General features: G+C 37.9%; 1 long non-coding RNA gene across 1 annotated transcript; it reads right to left on the bottom strand.

The window, feature by feature from the left end:
- Positions 1–912: 912 nt before the first annotated feature.
- LOC125501011 lies at positions 913–10,557 on the bottom strand. The gene is made up of 3 exons (XR_007278473.1): positions 9,981–10,557; positions 6,410–6,522; positions 913–2,759 (listed from the first exon to the last, which is right to left on the bottom strand). It is a non-coding gene; the product is annotated as an uncharacterized LOC125501011 (long non-coding RNA).
- Between the last annotated feature and the right edge of the window lie 3,931 nt (positions 10,558–14,488).

Below are 14,488 nucleotides of genomic sequence, written 5' to 3'. Positions count from 1 at the left end.
TCAAGATACAATTCATCATTTCAAAGAATGTTCTCGCTAACTAAATGGAAGTCCGACATTCGTGTGTTACGATAATTGAGTGACGATTTCTCAAGATTTCAGTGCGGTTATCCCATTGAGAACAGACTCAATGGTTTATACCACCAACAAGTGAGGTGAAGTCTTGTAATAAAATCTACAGCTTCCGAGGATCACGAAGTTGCAGCATTCGAAACCTGCTACAGATCTTGAGATCGTCTAACTAAAAGTACGAGCAGATTTATTGCACAAAATTATGAAGACAACCGTTCCCCGTAATAATAATAATAAAAAAAAAAAAAACAGACTGCCCAGATTCATCAAGTTGATTAACAATATTGCATTATCCAAACTCCATTGCGGCTCGTTTAATTCTGCCATGGCGAAGGTGAAATTCGCCATTAACCCGCGACGATAATTCTGCAGTTTAATTAACAAAAAATTTAATAATAACAATAATTAACGCGCTCTCGGCGACTCACGTTATTATTACACCGCACGTCTGCAGAACTAATGTACATATATATACATTTTTCGTTTTTTCAATATCTTTTTATTATTCGTCTCAATAATTATTACGTATCAATTTGTAATTTGCAAATTACTCGGCGTCGTACCTACGCGAGTTTTGAAATCGTGAAAGGATAAGAGAAGCGATCGAATGGCCGTTGCAGTGTAATATGCACATAAATTAGAATGAGGAAGATACATCTGCCGCGAGTATGTTTATTCATCCGGAAACGGAAGCTGCAGCCCGGCGAATGCGAGCCTCGCTTTTCTCCGCGCGCGCGCCCCGTATAATTTTGCGTGTTATGTTACTTTTGCTGATGCTTTGGCAGAGATTCGTTTGAAATGTGTGCGCCGTATAATACCTGAAACTCTATATATCCGTAATACAGGTACCTATACACGTATCGCGCGATTGTGTTAAAGTAAGTTTAGTACACCTATAGGGGAACTTTCACCGTCGGTCCGTGCTTCCCACGACCTCGTCTTCATATTCCTTACGATATACATGCCACACATTCGCGAACGTATAATGCACGTACACCTCATCGAGCGAGTGTTCGCCATTTTTACACATGTATTCACGTACACGTGCACAGAAATTGTATGCACGTGAAATAAAATGAGAAATAAATGAATAAATAAAAAGCGACAAGTGTTCGATTCATCTCACCCGATACTAAAAGGTTCTTCGTACTTCAATCGGTGTATAGCTGGTGGTGTATGTGGTATAATTGAGTATTGTACGGGGTGAGCGAAAATCGTACATCGAATATAGTGAGGAAGAGGAATTAACGCACTTGAATGTGAAATTGAAAGTTTGCCAAAAGTTAAAATTTCTCGCTCACCCCGCGCGTGTTGCGATGTTCTATGATTGTTCCAGGAGCACGTGATTTCCAAAAAGGAACAACAGAATTGACAGGGAGATGTGGTTATCTCTCTTCGATTGTTCGCGTGAACTGAAGATCTTTCTTTCGTTTTTTTTGTTTTCTTTCTTTTTCCTTTTTGTCGCAAAGTGTGCAATTCGAATCTGAAAATTGTAACGTAACGTGACGCAGGTTGCACGATAAAATCGTAAAGGCTTTTAAGGAGAAAGAAGTGAAGTCTCATGGGAACGAGGAAATGTGAACTTAGAAACCTAAATGTTGGCTCATCATATTCAAATTAACGATGTTATCTGTGTTTAGCGATCGGTATGTGGGGCATTCCGAACAAGATCAAATATGGGGCCCCAGCTTTTTACTATCGTCTTATAAAATCTATTCCTAAGTACGGTCTGCGATCATCATTCATTTGTTTTTTTTTTCCTATCACCTTCAGCCTTATGACGTAAATAGGTAGTAGAAGAATTATCTCTTCATTCGAGAGCAAATTTGATCCAGATAGATCGTTCGTAATTACTGAAAAAAAAAAAAATAAATAAAATAAAGTAACATTTGTAAGAAAATTGTCCAATTCGCTCCCCATTATTCCAGATCGTACGTTAATCAATTGAAGAATGTCCACACGATTCGATGAGCGTGAAACCAGATTATAATATTTCTGTGGCGAGGTGATTGCGCATAAATTAAGGCGTGATGTTTAGTATAGCAGCTAGTTCACAGTTACGAATTTTAAATCAGGCGTATAGCCGATGGTCAAGGTTTATGAAGTTCAAAGAAATTTATCACCTGCAAGAAAACCTGAACGGTGAACGACCCATCGAGTTCGTAATACACATATATTTCTGTTCGATAACCTTTTCAACGTACAATCAATCAACTCCACACCGATCAAATTTTATAAATATATGTACTGGGTGTTATATATCAAACGAGCGGTTCTAATGCCGTGAAGATAACTGATTCGTTCTTTGGACGAACGACAATTTTGATATCGAAGAAAAAAAACTTTTATTCAACTCATCGAGGAATCGGGTTGTCGCACGAGATGCACACACGGAGTTTGGAACACCGCAGTATGCGGATTCGTGAAAAAAAGAACACGAGAAGAAAAAACTCCTCGCCAATACAGGGGCAGGTGGGAAAGCTTGTAATTATTAGTGAAAGAAAAAATTACGCCCGCGGAGAGTGTCTGATACGAAATATAATGTATATATGGAAAGAAAGCATCGAGTGAAGTATACTCACCGGTGACGTCACTCCTGCAAAATGAAACTTACATTCCAGCGGCTACAGCGGAAAGACAGGAGCTGGAACTGAAAAGAGCGTCATCGTTACAGTGTCGGTTACTTTCTGCAAAAATTAAAACAAAGAATAAAAAAATCTAAATTCAGTCGAAGTGATGCACATGTATATATTTCCCCTGTATATCGCACCTCATGTAATCTCATCTTCCCTATGAAATCGACTAGAATACCGGAAATACTGGGTGCTCTGCAGCATCGCCTCTTGCATACGGTAAATTGTATTGAAACGGAACCTTCGCAAAAATAGGACTATACATATATATATATGGACACGACTTTCGATTACCACCCGGTGTACAAGAAAAGAAATAAAATAAGAAAAAGGACAAACATTTAAATCACAAAAAAAATTGGAACAGATTTCGTTCCAAGACGTCGAACTTTCACCTTCCCATTATTAACCACACCGGTCATTCCATTCTTGTATGTATATGGATCCACTTGAGGATGAGATCATTTCAGGCGCCCAACGAACAACTTGTACGATACCTATACCCGATCGCGCGGATCTAACATCATCGATCAAAGATTCTATCGCCGGACATACACATAATGAACGGCCGAAAAACCTACCCACTGAATTTATTACGCGTACAGAAAACAGGGAGAATTGAAGATAAATAAAGAAAAAGTGCGATGAATCGTCGCCGACGGTTTCCGAACTTGGACGTCTGTTGAGAATCGTAAAATGATTATAAAAAAATTTCGACGATATAATTATACGAAAAAGAATGAAAATAAATGAATAAATGAGATAAGTATTATCGGAAAATTAATGATTCATAAAAACTTTATGAATAAAAACGCACGGTATACTTTACGAATATCGTAAAGAAGGTTTGGAGAAAAGAAATTTCTTTTTTTTCTTTCTCGTATTGTAATCGATTCAGTTTCAACGGCCAAACGCGAAAGAAGAAAGAAGTGGTTTCAGGAAACTGTTCGGATTGTTTCATGATCGAAAAAATTGCAATTTCTGATCACGCCTAATAAATGTAGTCTACTGTACGGTAGTAATCACATTATAAAGATGTACATAGGTATATAATTACGTACAACGTGCATACATTCGAAAATTATATACGTGTGCTATGCAACCGTCTCTTCTGCTGCAGCAAGCTCACTGCAGGCGAAGGACAAAAAGAAGAACATCAAACAACGTGGCTCTGTTATACTCCGCGGTTACAGAATGTGAAAGTTGCCGGTCATCTGGTCATCTCAAGACTCTTACTGCAGAGTACAGTACACCGTCTTTACACGTATATACAAGTACATAAATAAGTAAATATATATATATAGACACACGTATACACGTACATACAACTGAATTATATGGCCTGCAGCAGGTAGGTATGTAAGTAGTATACGTATACGTAGGGTAGAACGTGATTGCCGTAATGACACGCGATTGGTTCGAGCGCGAGTAGCACAATAAATCGAACAATTTAACGCTCTAAACTTTAGAGATAGAAAAGAAGGGGGGGAGCAAAACGAGGGAACGAGCATAATGAATATAATAAAATACCAGAAACAAAAATGAACAGAAAAAAATAATGAAACGGAAATTATTTCACCTGGCGTCGTGGTCTAGTAGGAGCTGTAATAAGATCAATCCGAAGTTATGGTTAATAAAATTTTACGAAATAGCAAACAAGAGAAAAATACACATTTTCTCGTGGATCTTTCTTCGGCATCGACGTTGTTGTCGAACAACGCGCGTTTGACCGCCAGGCGATTCACAATCGACCCAACCGGGCGTACTATACAGACGTAACATCCAAATAGTAATTTCGCGTGGACGAAGAATGAATAATTGTACGCACGTGGTGCTCGTCGTTCGATAATCGTCGTCATTATCATGATTATCAATTTGAATATTATTTTCTATTATTATAATTATACTTTCTTCTATTTCTCTTCAACAGACTTACTTTCAACCTCGTCCACGGGCGATGAGACGCTGAGATGTACGTTGCTCGTTGTCGTAATCGTGGCCGACACTGTGAGAGACCGAGACTCTGTACACGTGTACAGAGGGAAACGAGTTATTGGAAGAAAGAAAGAAAAAATCATGTATATTATATGCTGGGATCGGAAAATCGTTGAAGAAATATCGGAATAGAGTGGATGAGGATATATATTCTACAATACCTTACAGACCATATATACCAGTTATCCAATAAATTGCCCACTTTGTACCATCGCTTGGGGGTATTAGAAATGGATGGGTGAATCCACGTAACGAATGACTACCGTAATAGTTGAGAATCGGCTCCAATTTTCGCCCGGAATAAAATTCCCTCTCGCCGCCATTTTTTTTTGTTACAATTCTTTATTTATTTTCTCTCGACGATATTTCGATCAATGAGGCCTCGTCCGGTGTACCTACGCGTACCTGTACTTTTTGAAAGTCTTATACCCGGACCGTGCTGTAGTCCGCTTTTGATCGTTTAGCGATAAAAAATAATAAGAAATAAAATGAAATCGAGAAACGAATTGAAAGATATAACCGAAATCAGGCCCGTTCGACTTCCTTTTCGACTTTTTAAAATTAATATAAACGTTACAGCGTATGTGTGTATTACATTCGTGCAACTCTATGGCGATTATCACGTGTTATGCGGATTTTTTTTTTTTTATGCAAATCACGTGCGGTTCCCTAAAATCAAAAATTGTAGAAAAAAAAACATGGGCGATGAAGAATTCGATCATTGTTCGAACGAATGTTATCAGCGGTAATATAAAACTTAATATCCACAAGCTAATTGTAAGTTGGGTCCTGTAGCAACAGGGCTACCGTACGGTGAGCGGTATATGGTGGAGGAATAATTAAATAAATAAATAAATAAAACATACACGGCATTACATACAAATTCGTACATAATATATATATACACACGTGGACACAATTCTCACCGCGAAGATTCTCATAATTTCTCTTCCTAGGTTACGAGAACAACCACAATGAGTTGAAACTGGCATTTATTTTCACGGTTCAACTCGTTTGCACCTCGTATAATGATAACAATGATAATAGTAATAATAATTGTGATACCGCTTGTATATTTCACCCGACATAATTATACCGTACATATGTATATACCGTATAAAATGTTAATCAACTGGAGCTAATTTTTTTTTTTTTTTTCTAATTTATTCGGCACCCCTCGTATGAATTATGAATCAAAAAATCATTGCCGTCGAATCGAATCTTTCTTTATCGGTTTCCAAAGAAAATAGAAGAGAAAAATATTTCTCATTGCTACGGTTGAATCGAAAAATATATAATTACAAATACGAGTGAACGATGGAAAAATTTTACGGGGATATATACGTATGGGTATGGTGGTATAAGACCCATTCCATCGCACGCACGCAACTTCAGTTCAGACGCGAATGTTTCGCGCGATATAAATCATCATATTTCCCGACCATTTTTTCCCACGATTATAATCTGAAGCAAATTCGTAGGTATAGTTATGTACTGAATACCTGCGTACACGTATATCTACATACGTGTACTTTGCAGAATAAAAATTCACGAAGACGATGAGACGAGGACGAACCGCATGACTGCAGGATTCGAAGCCAGCTATGGCTTTAAATAGTTATATGTATACGTACCGCACCGTATGAAAAGTATAATAATTTGTTGGTTAATTCTTATCGCGTAATGATCTACCTAGTTTTTATACTCACTCTGCGAGTCGTCGACTCTATACGTCTACGTGGGTAACGTGGATTCGTTTTTACAAGTAGATTCATCCAGGAATATATTATGGAAGCGCGCGCGCGGACCGCTGTGACTTTTGCTAAAACAAAAGATGGCGTAAATTACCTTTATGCAACAGTTCTACTATACGTTCTGCAGAAATTATATTATAATTTACCATACGTCTACTTGAGAGGGCTATTACGAAAATCACTAGCTTGTGCTTTACATTAAAAAATGTTCTTTTTTTCACACACTCACAGTTTTATGTATGGATGAATACTTGTGAAAAAAAAAAACAGATTCACACGCTTCATCAAAATTTGATCGTTAATTATAATCTAATTGATTTTACAGAGTAGAGTGAGAAAAATTATTTTCCTACGGGAGAATAACGAATGAAAAAAAAAGGAAATTATATTGACAAGGAAAGAGTGAAATAAGAATAACTAAATTCAAATAAAATATCATGTTGTGAGCAGATGGTGGTTTCATAATATAGTCTACCAGTTGCGCCTGCTGACCCGAGAAATGATCATCAGTTTTACGAAACTTTGAAATTAGTCATTTAGTGAGGTCGTAAATGCCAATGATATAGATATATTCATCGAAATATAATACTATGCGAATGTAAATAGGTGTACATAGGTATGTAATATACGGTCAAGTATATTACATCGTATATCTACCTACCTATACGTTATACATTATGCAGCAAGAGCCTCCATATTATACATCTCCAATTTACACCTCATATTTTCTAGCATCCTTTCTATTTACAAGTTGAAAACCTACAAGATTCATTTTTTTTTTGCTCTGCCTTCTTTTTTTCAACGTTCCTCTCTCTATTCCATTTTGCGCAATTCCAACGTACGTATATGTATACATCCTAATCGGTTATTTTTGTCAATATTATCGTAGTTATTGAAATGATCATTTTACAGAACATGCGTCGGCAGCACTCGTTATTACGCTCATACCGTACACCGTTTCTTGAATCATGACGATGCTGGGTGAAAACCGTCGTCGAAAGACAAGTCATGAAGTCATTCAACGTCATCTTGGCTGTCATGTCAAACAATATATACACATGTATGTATGTAAGGTGAACGCTCGTGCAACCGACCTAACATGCAATTCTTACGTTCATCTACAAATGACTGTTTCTAGACTAGGTATCTCGTAAGTAACCTAATTGCGACCTAATCACGTACCTATACATATTTGTCTGTGCACAATTGGACACAAGCGTATGTTTATACCGGCGTGTCAATTTTTAAAGAACGAAATTACAAATACTCATTTCGAAAAAATTAATTAGAATAAGAAGTAATATTTTGAATCATTCTTTTGCACAAAAAAAATCTGAATAACTTACACACGGTCTTGAACAATTCTTTTTTTTTTCACTCATCATGAAACATTTAGTATATCTAATTTTTTTCCGTGTCCAACGACGAAAAATTGGCCACAACTTTGTCACTTCAATAGATAGATCAATTTGTTTTGCTTATACGAATTCCTGCGGTGAAAATACTTTTGATCATCATTTTTGTTCAAAGGGTTTTCTATGGTATAAAAAAGTCTCGCACGCGAGTTCGTGTGAACATCTCTTTTTCGAATGAGGATTTTATTATCCACGGAATTCGGTGTGATTATAAATACAAACGGAATAATTTTCACCGAATAAAAATTTATAAGGAAATTCACGAGTGGCTATGTATTCGAAATAATTAACCAAAAACATACTCAGATACAGCTGATACGTATTTACAACCGAATTTCAGAATTAGCGGGCGGTAATAAAATTGCCGTTATAAATATAAACATTCATTGCCGTTTTCATAAATTACGCAACGAGATTAGAAATTCCTATATTCCAGTCGGTTTGCCGGTAGGTAACTACAATATAAAAAAGTGATTTTTAATTTTCATTTTCATTTTAATAATATATTCACGGTGTTACGGGTAACCGTACGCCGTACGTTTGAGTCATGTTTCGGATGATAATTTCATCAAAAGCCACATCTACGCGCATTCCAAGCCGAAGGAAGGAACGAAAAACAGAAAAAAAAAATGCTCAATGAATAATTCTTTTCTTTTTTTTTTTCGCTTCCTACGAAAGTATAATACATAATAATATTCGTATAATTTCAAGTGAGTTATAATCCTCTCACGGACTTAGGAAATCTCTTACATACAACGGGGAAGAAACACTGCCGAGACTACGTTTCACGGACCAAGAACAACGTTAACGTAGCATGAAATGAGCGAAGTAGAATGGTAAGAGAGTATAACATCTGGGCGTACAATATACGCGTACAATATTACGTGAATCAACAACAAGCAGACGTAATCCGTAACGGGCGATTAACAAGAAGCAACGAAATTATCAATTAAAAGTGTGAAATATTGCGCAATCCTTTCCGCACGCACTCCCTTCGAGAATCGGGATTGTTTGAAAAATTGTCCGTCTTTCGAGAATTTTTTCTTACAATGGGACAGGGACACGTGTAAATCGAGTGCGACGATGCACTTCTTCGAACCGCTGATTCAACCTACATCGAACTATAACTGTCTGCCCAGAATCATCGTCATCTGGGTTCTAACGGCCCGAGATGAAATATCTGACCCAATGACACACTAAACGTAGTCGGAATCTTTGAATTTCTAAACATACATACCCGATGCGAAAAATATTTGGTAACTTTACTCCGTACGGAATCAAAAACGTGATCGATTCAACCCGGAATCAACCTGCCGGACGATAATTGCATAGGTCTACACACATATAACGTCGCTCGTCACATCGAATTCCGAATTCCTTTTTTCTCAAGTATCAAAAGCAGTTCGAAGATTTCCTTCTCGTGATTTTATGTTCAGAAATTATACAGTTTTACCCATTTTCCCTGAAATATTTTTCCCGTCTGATTTACCCAACTGCTTGACAAACGAGGGAGCTGGCCGATTTTACGGAGTTACACGTGTGGTTACCGAACGCTTGTTGTTATATGCGACGTTGATTTGTGAACGCGTCGGTTGCTTCATATCGTGTGTGTGTATACGCGTGTACCGTAAGAATGAAAAATAAGGAAAGATGTGTCTGAATAATATAGCGCCTCGGTTGCGCGAAGGAAGAGATCACGAAGAATCTTAACTTGCGAGTGTGGTGAGGCGGACACGTATGATATGCTTTCTCTAAGAGGTGAAAATCCTTAACTTTCTTCATCCATAGAAATGAGCGCCCCGACGCCTCGCGTCGCGCGTCCTCCTCAAACGAAAGACGCCGATGACGCTTCCCCGTGCGCGTCGCGTCCCCTCTGGCTACTGATCGCGTCGCATTTGCTCCGAATCTGTAGCGAAAATTTCTCAATACACAAAACCGACTAGCGAACACCAACCCTCGATATCGTCCGCCGGGCAAAACCGATGCGAGAAATTGTAATCGAAATGAAAAAAAAAAATGTATGGGAAAATTACGAGTCGGAATCAGTGAGAGTCGAACATCGGGAATTCCGCGATTGCATACGTCGCGTATCTATATGCACGGGTACATACCTATGAGAGTATCGAAGCGAATGGGAAGTGAGTAGCCTTTACAATGCGGGTCACTAGGAAGCGATGATCAATTGCAGTCAGGAAGGAGGATCACCAGGAACTAACGTCGAAGTGTCGTGTCAGGTAGACACAGCAAATTGCGCCATCGTTGGCTGGCGTTTTCTCAACATTTCTGTATGATCGTTGCACCTTGAATGCATCAAATACAGATTAGGTTATCGACTCGTGTCTTCGAAAGGGAAACCGTCGCTACACGTCTATTCGCATTAAGTGCCGGTGGGCATCTAAAATCGAAGAAAGATATATTCGTTCTTTTACTACTATCGAGTGCGAATTTCAACAACGAACGACTCTCATCGCTGTTCTCTATGGGCGAGGATCGAGAAAATCGTTAGTGGTAATAACATCAGGAGAATGCGAAATACGTTGACACAACAATAGGCCGTTAGTTTTATGTCGGGGTGTAAGATTTCTATTTTTATGCTTCGATTTGATTTTTATTTAGATTTTTTTTTGGATTTCTTTCGTCGGCGATCGATCGGTGAAGTGGTCGGTAACGTAATAGCGCGGTTGAAAGTCACTTATTTATCCACGATCATCGCGTACGGTGATCTTGCTTTTCTTCCCTACTTCCTAGTTCCTAGAGAGTTAAAGGTTAAAGGTCTGAGAGGTGCTCGTTTTATTCTAAACTCGAGTATTTTAAATTAGCTAATAATGCAAACTACTCAACGTTTTGTTTCCAAATGTTACACTTTTTAACCATGCGTTGCTATACACAGGTATACGTATGCGATGAAAGTTTCGCGCAAAATATAGTATAAAATGGACGAGAAGGAACATATTTATAAACGTAGACGCGATGATTGCGTTTCTGTAACAATCCCAGAAATTCACTCTCGTCTTCTCGATTTCCAACGAGTTTTGCAAAGTTCGCGAATCAATTTCACGCATGTTTCGGACTTTTTAAATAGATTCACCTCACGCTATCTCGAATCCATAAACTTTCATCGAGCGATTTCAATGCAGGGTATATGCCGTACATCTGGAATCGACTATGATCTCCTCCAAATTCTCGAGTCCACGTTTCAGATAGCATCGATGGTCGCGCGATATTCTAATTCTGGCCATTGACATTTCTAGCTGTAACTGTGAGAAGTTTTCATCTTTTTGCTCCTTCGTTTTCGTTCTTTTTACGATGTGATTTCTAAACGATTGCATTACGTTCGTTTTACCTCGAAATCTTTCGGCTAAATGCAATCGATCCGAATGACCTCGACATCCTAATCATTCTCGCAGCGACTGTCGAATAGAAAAAAAAAAAAAATCAACCACGAGAAGAAACGCGTCTTGCGCAATTCTTCGAGTTTCGCATCGATCCGACAAGGATTTGATCCAGTTCAATCGTCGCGGAGGCTCATCAACGCGGAATAAGTTGAATCGCGGCCACTTCTTACCGTCTATGAGATGTGACATTTACGATCGCATACTCATTTTCTCACGTGTGCGTCCGATGCGGCGAAAAGCTTTTCGCGGAGTTCTACCGCAGACTGGAAATTACAAAATCAATTACGGCCCCAATTAGGAACTGGAATAAATGCGTATTTATATATATTCATATCAAATAAATAAGATCAAACGTTTTATTCGCGTGGGTATACATGATCTTGTAATTTATCGAGTTTCGATGTACATGATGCAGGGTGCCTTTCGCGTCAAATCGTCGGACCATTATCCGCGTGTTTCGTGCGCGGTATAATACCCATTGACAAACGTTTTTCGCAACTCGTACGGTAATTTAAAAAACAAAATTGGTAAAATCACAGACGATTACGGTATACGTTAATTTAGGAATTATTTTTTTTCTTTTTATTTTTCGGTCACGTATAAAATAAGCCCAGCCTAATGTTTCACCTTTTCGACCGCAGCGTTTATAGAGATCTGCAACGCTCTATACGTTAAGGCCATGTAGAGTGGATCGTAATTGATTCACCTGTTCCATCGTCGATGACGACTGCACGGCAATCCAAATGGTGGTCGTCGTCGTCGTCGTCGTCGTCGTCGTCCAATGGCACGATACGGAATGAGAGAGAAATGAAGAGAGGATGAACCCAACGACTCCGCTGACAGAAGGACTTTGCCTTTCTGCCCTCGAGCATTCGACCGGATGATGATGATGATCATGACGATGATATAGATATAGATAAACCGTGCATCTATGTATCGAAGATCTTACATAGTTTTCCCTCGGAGCCAATGGCCAAGCGCATAAGTAGCCCGGTGAAGAAGTACGAACGATTTGCGGTCCATATGTGGAATGCGTCGGCTATATGTATACAGTGGTACCTATTTCACTTTTACTCGTCGTTTACAATTTCATTTCAACCAGCATTTTGTTTCTCACTCGTCGACTCCCTGCGCTCCTTTTTTTCTTTATTCTCTCGTTTTATTTTTTCTCAAGAAAATTAAAAAAAAAAATCAACACCCCGGGGCAACGCGCGGTACATTGCATTAGTTCTGTATTCCATACGTATGGTTACAAACTTGACGTAATTCTTGTTCCTAATAATTGTACGATTTTATATTTCTCTGCAGACCTTCTTACGTATACCACTACGCTTCTGAGCGAATTTTATTTTATTTATTTTATTTCTTTTCTCTTCATTTCCCTTCAACCGACGCGCAAATAAATATTAGTCGGTTGACTGTTTATTGCGCTAGAAGCAATTTGTCAAGTGACAATATTGTATGCACACATTGTGACGTGCGTAATGCGGTTGATACAAGTATAACTATACATAGGTATACACATGAGCGAAGTTATTTGTAAAATGCAAAGAGAAGATGACGAAAACAACAAAAAAAAAAGAAAAAAAAAAAAAAACTATTAAATAAAATAAAAATCATATAATGAATGTAAATTTGCATAGCAACTTTCTTCATTCACTTCCACTAAACTATACATATACGTATAAGTATATACGCATTAATTTAAAAATTATGGGCTCATAGAATAAGGTTTTTCTCAGAGTTTGGTAAACTACGCAACGGTATTGGTGTGTGTAGAGCATGTCACTTTGCACGAGTACAACACATCTGCCGAGTTATACCCTGTCAGGCAATGATGTAATTTTTTTTCTTTTCCCCTTTTGTTTGAAACTTTTTTTTTTCATCAACTTTTTCTTTTCTTTCCCCTCCCCCCCCCCCCCCCTTCCCCCTCGCTCCTCGCGTTAGCTGTACGGGTATTGCAACGGATGAATGTTTAAATATTCTATAGCCGTTGGGAAGATTGAAGCTCTCGTTAGACGTTATATATTATAGCGAGGAGGATATGATTATTAAAAAAAATATGCGTACGTATGTACGTATACAATATACAGCCGGTGAACAAACTGTGAGCATCTCGCGTAACCTTGATTATATAGTTGATGCATCGGTGTATTATAGATACATGTATAATATATGCACAACATATAGGTTGGCGATGCGCGACCGAATTGTATAATACATATGTATATGGTATAAATAGTACGTATGCGTAAATGATTATAGCAAGAAGGAAAAAAAAAATGAGAGAAAAAAAAAACAACTGGAACCATTCATAATGAGTTACATAAAGATTTGCGTACCCCCGTGGTAAATTTTATTGACATTGCATGTTTTAGTTTTTTAAACAAACTAGAACCGGTAACCCAATGAATGATCAATGACCCACATCAAATGTGTGTGCGTGTAAATACGTATACTCGTATTGTGCGTACGCTACGTACACCTTTATTTTAGCCAAAGATCGGTGACTTCTCATCCGAATGAGCGTAGGGTATAAATCCGGTTTCTTTTTCATTTTTTTATTCTTCTCGAATTGCCGTACTAAATCAATCGAACGAGCTGCCTGTATCATAGATTAACTAATTAGACTGTATTTTATACAACCCGTTCAAACATATCGGAGTGTAATTTGTAAACTTTTATTATAAAAAGGTCGTGTCACTTGGATCGATACAGTTTATTTCCCGTCCCATTAAAATGTATAATAGTATCATGGAATCAGCGAAATTTTATCGCGAAATCGAATGTCCTCTTTTCCGTTTATTTGATTCGAAATATTAATGAAATATATTAATAGCGTCAAGTACGTAAATATAATAATGACGACGATGAGCGTACGCCGCGATTTAACTCTATGACTCTATACGTATAATACGGCTGCGAATTGTGGAGTGAAATAAATTGAGGTTTTCTTCAATTAACTGTGTAAACGAGAGTGTTACGAGGTCAGTCAGCCTCTTTAACGATGCACATATTATATATCTTCTAAACGAGCAGGTAATACCCGCAATTATATAGGTCTTCCAAAATCCTCGTACACCTTCAATTGATGATTACAACTTACTTACGATTAGAAAGATATGTACGGGATTATAATAATTTCATAATATTGCAAGCCTTTCACCTGATCTAACCGAATTAAATTTACCAACATTATACACGAGTTGAAAAATTTTCACCCA

The sequence above is a fragment of the Athalia rosae genome, chromosome 5 (assembly GCF_917208135.1).
Source record: "Athalia rosae chromosome 5, iyAthRosa1.1, whole genome shotgun sequence".
In the NCBI taxonomy this organism is placed as follows: Eukaryota; Metazoa; Arthropoda; class Insecta; order Hymenoptera; family Athaliidae; genus Athalia; species Athalia rosae.
Note: the sequence above shows the minus strand (reverse complement) of the source record. Positions and strands in the feature narration are given on the sequence as shown.